This window comes from Dama dama, chromosome 11, assembly GCF_033118175.1.
Source record: "Dama dama isolate Ldn47 chromosome 11, ASM3311817v1, whole genome shotgun sequence".
Classification (NCBI taxonomy): domain Eukaryota; kingdom Metazoa; phylum Chordata; class Mammalia; order Artiodactyla; family Cervidae; genus Dama; species Dama dama.
Genome location: NC_083691.1, coordinates 54,635,160 through 54,645,535, shown reverse-complemented (window position 1 = coordinate 54,645,535; position 10,376 = coordinate 54,635,160).

Genomic DNA, 10,376 nt, shown 5'->3' with positions numbered 1-10,376 from the left:
ACAAAGAGTTGGACACGACTGAGTGACTGAACTGAACTGAACTGAAGATTCTACAATATTAAATGGGTGAGTCATATAGTATTTAAGTAATACACATTGATTTACATTTACATTGTTTTCAGTAGTTTGCTACTACAAACTACTACCCCTAATGTTTGCAGATCCCAGGGCAAGAATATAAATGGAGACTCACATGCCACATGTTTAAATATTTAATTTATAAAGCAAATTAGCATACTGATGAAGAAAATATATTTTATTCCCCTGCAGAAGAGATTCAATTTCATAATATAATTTAGAAAATGTGATAAGTGATGGTTTTTTAGAGTGAAAGTGGACAAACTATCACAGAGAATTGAATTTGAAAAATAGTATGCAGCTCTGGGCATTCTATTCATGAACTGGGACATTTAAAAGAAGACCACAATTAAGATATACTAATAAAAACATTTCTAATAGATTACTGGAAATTTATTCCACAAATTTTTCTTCTGTTCTCAGTTAAGCATAATTACTAACTGTATTGGTATCAAAAGTTTTACATAACTTGTGTTCCAAAGATAGTAATTAATATATTTGTATATTATAAATATATAAGTAATATAATTATATATTATATACAAATATATAAGTAATATGGTAATATAATATAAGTAATATAATTATATTCTAAGTGTACAAGATTTAAACACACAGGTGATTTTCCTTATTCAGGGAAGTTTTGTACCATAAAGTCTCTGCCAAAGCTGAATTGGTAAATATCAAACTATTGTTTCAAGAGATAGTCAGTTTCCTGTAAACATCTGGTCAGAACATTTTCATCAGCTGATCCACACGTAAGCTTGTTTTATGTGTGTTTCTGTTGAAAGACACCTTACTTAGGATATATTGTTGATTCATTAATGTTGAATGGACACAGCCAACAGCATAAAATGCCTGGACAAAACTTATGTAACAAGTGCATTTTTCTCTGTAAAACATGTCTCAATCTTATTCTCAAGAACACTAGACAGCACTTCAGCACTCTGGTTGGGCCATTTTAAACAATGAAATCACCAACAAAAATGAGAAAAATGAGGTACTAAATAGACTGCAAAAAGAATACTTATTTATAGTATAAGAGCTGAAATAAGAAGGCAGAGTGTTGCCTTGTGTGGCCTCCTCTGGGGAACATGTGCCTTGGGAGCTCAAATATTCCAGCATTCTGTGTGTGTCTTCAAGTGACTACAAAATCACTGTGAGCTTGATTTGGGGGTTAAAAATGAACTTTAGCCTGGAGAAGGAAATGGCAACCCACTCCAGTATTCTTGCCTGGAGAATCCCATGGATGGAGAAGCCTGGTGGGCTACAGTCCACAGGGTCTCGAAGACTCAGACACGACTGAGTGACTTCACTTCACTTCTTCACTTCACCAGACGTAAAATCGCTGGAGACAAGATCTTGCACTTCTCAGCCTCAAAAACTGTGAAAAAATAAATATGTTGTTCTAAGTCACCCAGTTTTTTTAAAAAAAAAAATGAACTTTAGCAAGTACATAATTCTCAACTATGGTATCCATGAATAATGAGGACCAACTTTATTTTCATAAAACATCTGAATTCAAGAGGTAAACAACAACAAAATTTCATTCATGTTTTAAATATTTTCTTTTATTCTAAGGCAAAATACAAAATAATTATTAATAAATTTCAGTCATGTCAGCATTTTAAAAATAAAATAATTAATATTTCTGTAGGCATAATTGAATTCAATGAAGAATTTTATAAAAATTAAACTATTTGCATTTATGGCATTCAAAGTCAATCTCGCGGCCATTAGAAAGAATCTGTATTTTGCTTCATAAGTATTATGTCCGGACCTACAGATGCACAAATTAAAGAATAATATAAGTTGTTCATTGCTGCAAATTATTCCTTAGCTGTCACATGCAACTACTGGGAATACTGTGCTAATCTGTGAGCAATGCCTGCAGCTGCAGGAATTCCTGTGCTAATTTTTGGAGGCGCAGACTGGAACAGGAAAAGAAGCGAGATAATGGGCGCGTGGTACTCCTGGGAATCATCGTTAAGCAAGAATCTATGAGAGAAAAAGTTTGAGTGACAGAAGTGCCTGGGTAAGTGCCTCTATCATTCCAGTCATCCCTGAACACAATAGCACATCATCTTCGGTGCTGTCAGCAGCACAGCCCACAAAGCTCCCTGGCACTGAGATGCGGTCACCCTTTGCTTCCGGGACTTAGAGCCGAGGAAGCCTGTGAGGAGTCTGTTGGTGCCTATGTGTGGAGTGTGCGTGTGTGCTAAGTGGCTTCCGTCGTGTCCGACTCTTCGAGACGTCACGGACAGTAGCCCACCAGGCTTCTCTGTCCATGGGATTCTCAAAGCAAGAATACTGGAGTGGGTTGCCACGCCCTCCCCTAGGGGATCTTCCCCACCCAGGGATCGAACCCGGGTCTCCTACATTGCAGGCGAAATTCTTTACCTACTGAGCCACCAGGGAAGCCCTGTGTGTGGAGGGGCGTCTGCTAAGTGCCAGCGCCCCTTGCCAGGGTCTATGGAAAGCACCACCAGAAAGGATGCTGCGAATGATTTAAAGCAAACAAAACCCGCGCAAGCTTTTGTGAAGGATAAATTCTCTCGACTTTTTTGAATCATTGTTGTAGTTGTCACCGATTTTCATTCATTTCTAATTTCTTTTTAATTTGCATAATTACTAGAAAACTGGCCCCTTCTGCATACTCTTTTTTTTTACCCTCCTACTTACAGAACATCCAAAATTTCTATTTTCTTTTTAACTGATTTGCTCATTTGAAAATTCATATTCTTTTTCTGTCTCTTTTATGCAGTGTGTTCCTCTTTGGCTTGGAGCCAAATTTAACAGCTTCCTCCCAGTGAAGCCTTACCAAAAGCCAATTACAAGCTTACTGGGAAGGGAATAACAATTTATAAAAGGCAAGTAGAAAAAAAGGTTTTATTTATTATCTTTGTACCTCCAGAAAGGAACGTGGCAATGTGTGCTTTCAGGTTGTTGTTCAGTTGCTAAGCTGTGTTCGACTTTTTGTGACCCCATGAACTACAGCATACCAGGCTTCCCTGTCCTTCACTATCTCCAAGAGTGGGCTCAAACTCACGTCCATTGGGTCAGTGTTGCCATCCAACCATCTCACCCTCTGATGCCCCCTTCTCCTCCTGCCCTCAATCTTTCCATCAAGGTATTTTCCAATGAGTTGGCTCTTCGCATCAGGTGGCCAAAGTATTGGAACTTCAGCTTCAGCATCAGTCCTTCCAATGAATATTCAGGACTGATTTCCTTTAGGATTGACTGATTTGATCTCCTTGAACTCCAAGGGACTATCAAGAGTCTCCTCCAGCAGCACGATTCAAAAGCATCAGTTCTTATGCACTCAGCCTTCTTTACGGTCGAGCTCTTACATCTGTACATGAATTTCAGGTAAAACTCCTCATTTCTAATAAAGCACCTCAGATAGCACGTGAGGTCAGGAGACCTGGGTCCCAGTGGTGGTACCATTACCTACTAACCCTGGGCTCTGGGCCAATCACTTCATTCTCTGAGCTTCAATTTTCTCCTCTAAGAAATGAAGATAGTAATTGAGCTGTCATGAGGATCAGGGAGATCAAGTATGTGAAAGAATATTGTAGGTGAGATGTATTATATGAAAGGGAGTGGTTCAACTACTTTAGTTCATTTTTATCATTTTTCCCCACACTAGGCTAATTACTTCTCTGCAGCATTTTCTGAGCTACTTTCAGTATTGTTCTATTTGCATCGTTACATGTGGCCCAATAAATGCTCCCAAGCTGAATATGAATTCTTCACAAGAGGTTTCTGGATATGTTAAAGGGACAGGGTCATTTTGGGCGTAGTGATGATGGGTGGAATAAACTGTCAGAGTCCTGAAATTAAGATCAGATGATATCTGGAACTGATGGGAAAATGTTAAAAAAAAAAAAAAAGAAAAGAAAAGAAAATGTTTACCAGGAAGTTATGGGAGAGTTCCAATATAGAAGTGGGAGGGGAAACAGGAACCGGCACTCGCCCATTGTGTTAGTTTGCTAGGGCTGCCATAACAGAACACCAGAGACTGTGTCTTAAACAACAAAAGTCCATTTTCTCACAGTGTGCATGCTGGAAGTCCAAAGTCAGGGTGTGAGTAGGTTTGGCTTCCTCCAAGGCCTCTCTCCCTGGCTTGTAGATGGCTGCCTTCTTACTGTACCCTAACAATGGTCATCCTCTGAGCATGTCCATCCCTGATGTCTCTCTGGGTATCCATATTCCTCCTTATAAGGGCACCAGTCAGACTAGATTTGAGCCCTACTCTAGTAACCTCATTTTAATTTAATCATCTCTTTTAAGGCTTTATATGCAAGCACGGTTATATTCTGAGGTGCTGGGGATTAGGACTTCCAACATAATGAATTTGGGGAAGAGACACATTCAGTCCATAACGCCCATCAACATTTAAATCACATGCTTGTACAGGTGCCAGGTTTGGTCCAGGACAGGAACTCTGACTCCTAGCTCTCGGTCAACTGAAGCAAACATACAAATTTTTGTCCGCAAAGCATAGGCCAATACATGCTGTAAGCGGTTGAGGAAACCAGGGAGCCCTCACCTGAGAATCTGAGTGTCACTTGCCCCGGCTCATTCTTTCATTTGCTCATATATTTATTCAACAAGCATTTCCTAGTGCCCGTCAGGTGCTGGGCAACAGACCGGGTGCAGGCATCTGGACTTCTAACTTTGATGTGTTCATGGTTTCTAATGGGAAATAGACACATAAACAAATGGATGTGATGACATGTGATGGATATAACAGAACAACTCCACAAGATTCAGTGGTGACATGGGCTGATCCACATGGCTGTGGACATTTGAGCTGAGTCTTAAGGAATGTGTAATGCCACCAATAATAACTGATATTTATGCAATCTTTTCTATGTGGCTTAAAGCACCAATTTGGTGCTTTAAGTTTTAATTATGTTATCTCAATAATAATCATCTCAGCCCCAATTACTACTGGGTTGTTGAGTCCTTGTGACTACCGTGGGGGAAGTATTATTACCTTCATTTTACTAATGAGGAAACAAAGATCTAGGGAGTTTGTTAGGGACTGAATGTTTATGCCCCCCCAAAATACATATGTTGAAGCCTATAGCCTAGAGCACTGATATTAGGAGGTGGGGCTGTTGGGAGGGAATTAGGTTTAGCTCAGTAAAGGACAGAAATGGTATGGACCTAACAGAAGCAGAAGATATTAAGAAGAGGTGGCCAGAATACACAGAAAAACTGTACAAAAAAGATCTTCACGACCCAGATCATCACGATGGTGTGATCACTCATCTAGAGCCAGACATCCTGGAATGTGAAGTCAAGTGGGCCTTAGGAAACATCACTATGAACAAAGCTAGTGGAGGTAATGGAATTCCAGTTGGGCTATTTCAAATCCTGAAAGATGATGCTGTGAAAGTGCTGCACTCAATATGCCAGCAAATTTGGAAAACTCAGCAGTGGCCAAAGGACTGGAAAAGGTCCGTTTTCATTCCAGTCCCTAAGAAAGGCAATCCCAAAGAGTGCTCAAGCTACCGCACAATTGCACTCATCTCACACGCTAGTAAAGTAATGCTCAAAATTCTCCAAGTCAGGCTTCAGCAATACGTGAACTGTGAACTTCAGATGTTCAAGCTGGTTTTAGAAAAGGCAGAAGAACCAGAGATCAAATTGCCAATATCTGCTGGATCATCGAAAAAGCAAGAGCGTTCCAGAAAAACATCTATTTCTGCTTCATTGACTATGCCAAAGCCTTTGACTGTGTGGATCACAATAAACTGTGGAAAATTCTGAAAGAGATGGACATACCAGACCACTTGACCTGCCTCTTGAGAAACCTGTATGCAGGTCAAGAAGCAAAAGTTAGAACTGGACATGGGACAACAGACTGGTTCCAAATAGGAAAAGGAGTACGTCAAGGCTGTATATTGTCACCCTGCTTATTTAACTTATATGCAGAGTACATCATGAGAAATGCTGGGCTGGACAAAGCACAAGCTGGAATCAAGATTGCCGGGAGAAATGTCAATAACCTCAGATATGCAGATGACACCACCCTTATGGCAGAAAGTGAAAAGAACTAAAGAGCCTCTTGATGAAGGTGAAAGAGGAGAGTGAAAAAGTTGGCTTAAAGCCTAACATTCAGAAAACTAAGATCATGGCATTTGGTCCCATCACTTCATGGGAAATAGATGGGGAGACAGTGGAAACAGTGTCAGACTTTATTTTTCTGGGCTCCAAAATCACTGCAGATGGTGATTGCAGCCAGGAAATTAAAAGATGCTTACTCCTTGGAAGGAAAGCTATGATTAATCTAGATAGCATATTGAAAAGCAGAGACATTACTTTGCCAACAAAGGTCCATCTAGTCAAGGCTATGATTTTTCCAGTGGTCATGTATGGATGTGAGAGTTGGACTATAAAGAAATCTGAGTGCCGAAATATTGATGCTTTTGAACTGTGGTGGAGAAGACTCTTGAGAGTCCCTTGGACTGCAAGGAGATCCAACCAGTCCATCCTAAAGGAGATCAGTCCTGGGTGTTCATTGGAAGGACTTATGTGGAAGCTGAAACTCCAATACTTTGGCCACCTGATGTGAAGAGCTGACTCACTTGAAAAGACCCTGATGCTGGGAAAGATTGAGGGCAGGAGGAGAAGGGGACGACAGAGGATGAGATGGTTGGATGGCATCACTGAGTGAATGGTCATGGATTTGGGTGGACTCTGGGAGTTGGTGATGGACAGGGAGGCCTGGCATGATGCAGTTCATGGGATCGCAAAGAGTCGGACACGACTGAGTGACTGAACTGAACTGAACTGAGGCCATGAGGGTGGAGACCTCATGATGGAATTAGTGCTCTAATCTAAGAAAAGGGTGAGCATGTGCTCAACTGTGTCATCTCTTGGATTGGAGACCCCATAGACTGTAGCCCTCCTGGCTCCTCTGTCTATGGAATTCTCCAGGCAAGAATACTAGAGAAGGTTGCCAGATCCTCCAGGGGATCTTCCTGACCCAGGGATTGAACCTGTTTCTCCTGCATTGGCAGGTGGATTTTTTTTTTTTTTAAACCACTGAGACACCTGGAAATCCCCCATCCAAGAAAAGAAGGAAACATGAAAACCTCCCGCCTCTCTCTGCATGTGCAGGGAGGAAAGGCCATGTGGGCACCAGTAAGAACGTGGCTGTCTGTAAGCCAGGAAGGGGCCCTCACCAAGAGCTCAAATGGCTGGTCCCTTGATTCTAAATTTTTCAGCCTCCAGAGCTGTGAGAGATAAATGACTTTTATTTAAGCCACCCAGTCTACCGCGTTTTGTTATGACAGCCCAAGCTAAGATAGAACCAAAGGAACAAGCCCAGGCTCTCTCAGTCCTAAGTGACAGAGCAGCAATCTGAATCTATGTTGATATAAATCTCGACAGAATTTAGGCAGAGGAGAGCATGGAAACAGTCAGTGAGGGATGGAAGAGACTGTCCAGGTAAGAGATCAAGAGGCGCTGACTCACAGAGTGGGGCTAGGGATAAAAAAACTGAAGAATCTGAGAGTTGATCACCACAGAAAATAAGCAGTGGTGGGTGTGATATGTTAGTGTTGGTCGCTTCAGTCGTGTCTGACTCTTTGCAGACCCCATGGACTGTAGCCCACCAGGCTGCTCTGTCCATGGAATTCTCCAGGCAAAGAGGTTTCTAGCAGGTTCATGTGACGTAGTGACATGAACAGAAATAACTAAGACTGTGTGTTAGGCTCTGTGCTAAATGTCCCTCCCTGTGTGTCCAAAGCCTCACCCAGCTTGATTATTTTTTTCATAAAATTTATCATACCATGTAACTTATGAATGGGTGTGTGTGTGTAGATACATAGTTAATAAATAGCCAAGACTATAGCCTAATCACGAATCAAGGTGACACATTAAAAAAACCCATCCCAGGGACCCTGATGGTGCTTTCACTGCTGTGGCCTACGTTCAGTCTATGGTAGGGGAACTGAGATCTCATATGCCATGCAGCAGTTTAAAAAAAAAAAAAAAAAAGACATCACAGAAATTAGGCAATCTGGCCTTAGAGAGCACCTAGTTCCTTTTACCTGCATGATCAGCTCAGCAAGTACAGAGGTCCAAGAAGGCCCCAGGGCCTCAGGGAGAAATACAGAAGCTCCCTGAGGGATTGACTGATATGTTTGCAGAGATGAGGGTATCACTACGGCAGGGGCTAACTGACCTCATAAAGAGGGCCCCAGGGAAGGTTGCCCAAGCCAGAGATGAAAGTAAAGCGGCCTTCAGATTTCAGGTAATGTGCAAGTCAGGAGATCAGCCAGGAAAACAGGCTCTGGGCTGCATCAGCGGCAGATGCTTCCGTGACAGGTGAGCCTCTGGCTCTTGGACCTCCTTGGGGAGGAGGCAAAAAGAAAGAACCACCCAACACTGAGCATTTCTCCCTGGCAGGTGGGAGTGTGGGGGGTTGAATGAAGTCCTAGAAGACTGCTTTGATCAGGAAGAGACTGAATTACCTTTAACTGGCTCACCCACTCACTATCTGCTGGAGTGGGCTCCTCAGCCCTCCCAGAGAAAGAAAGCAAGCTGAGTCCCCCTCCCCTCACATGTGCTTTGCAACTTCCCCAGACACATACCATGTAAACGTCTCTCCTGTTTGCTTTGTCTTTCTTGTGGCTCAGCTGGTAAGCATCTGCCTGCAATACAGGGGACCTGAGTTTGATCCCTGGGTTGGGAAGATCCCCTAGAGAAGGGAGTGGCTACCCACACCAGTATTCTGGCCTGGAGAATTCCATGGACTCTATAATCCATGGGGTCACAAAGAGCTGGACATGACTGAATGACTTTCTCTTTCACTCTCCTGTCCCCATATCTGTGTTTTCTGTGAATAAGGTGTAGCAGTCCTTACTGTCCCAATAGGATGACTCTCTGGGTGACTGTATTAATAATGCTTTTTATTTGTTTTATTAAAAATTTATCCGTTTATTTTTGACTGTGCTGGGTCTTCGTTGCTGTGAAGGCTTTTCTCTAGTTGCAGTGAGAAGGGGCTGTTCTCTAGTGGTGGTGTGTGGGATTCTCATCGCAGTGGCTTCTCTTGTTGTGCAGCACGGTCTCTATAGCAGGTGAGCTTTAGTAGTTGCGGCTCCTGGGCTCTAGAGCACAGGCTCAATAGCTATGTGGTACATGGGCTTAGTTGTTCTGAGGCACATGGGATCTTCCTGGATCAGGGATCAAACCTGTGTCTCCTGCATTGGCAGGTGGATTCTTTACCCCTGAGCCACTAGGGCTTAGGGCTGTAAAACTTTTTAGAGACAAGTAGTATCACATGTTGGGTTTCCGGGGAGGCAGACTCTGAGATGGTTTAAGGCGCAGGATGTTTGTTAAGGAGTGCCCTAGGATTACCTCCTGTGGAAGGGGAGGAAGGAAGTCAGACTGAGCAAAGGGAAGAGAGCTAAGACGGCTTCAGTCTCCCTTTGGGGCTCTGGAACTAGAGTTGTCCCAAGAGGGGCTGAGCAGGTGCCTTCTGCTGCTCAGGCAATATTGAAGGACCTGACCCAAGTCTGCAGACAATGCCCTCAGCCAGCTAGGGCAGCTAACCCTCCCTTGAACTGGGGTCTCGACTGTGCTTCAAAGTGTCCATCCCAGGAAGTTTAGGGTAAGAATGGCTTCGGGCTGGAACCTGACTGCTGCCAGCAGCCCTCTGGGAATTTTGAGCACCCCACAGTTTTCATGATCCTTGTGCTTCCTCTCTGGGTCTGGCCTGCTCTTTCCTGGGCACTACCTGGATCACCCTCACTGTGTTCTTCTGACCAAGTCCTGGAGGAGCTACTCACAATGACCTAGGTCTGGGATTCCCAAACCCTTCTGTGGGATACTGATACGAGAGATGCTAGCATGATCTTCACAAGCTGGGCGATATGTACACACAGGTTCATACTCCTCCCCCTTCTTTTGTGTGTGTTTGCAACCCTACTCCTGGGCATATACCCAGAGAAAAACATGGTCTGAAAGGATATATGCACCCCAATGTTCATTGCAGCACTGTTTACAATAGCTAAGACATAGAAGCAACCTAGACGTCCATCGACAGAGAAATGAATAAACAAGATGTAGTACATACATACAATGGAATATTACCCAGCCATTAAAAAGAATGATGTAATGCCCTTTGCAGCAATGTAGACAGACCTAGACGTTGTTATGCTGAATGAATTAAGTCAGATAGAGATGGAGAAATATTGTATGACAGTTCTTATATGCAGAATCTAAAAAGAAATGATGCAGGTGACCTTATTTGCGAAACAGAAATAGACTCACAGACT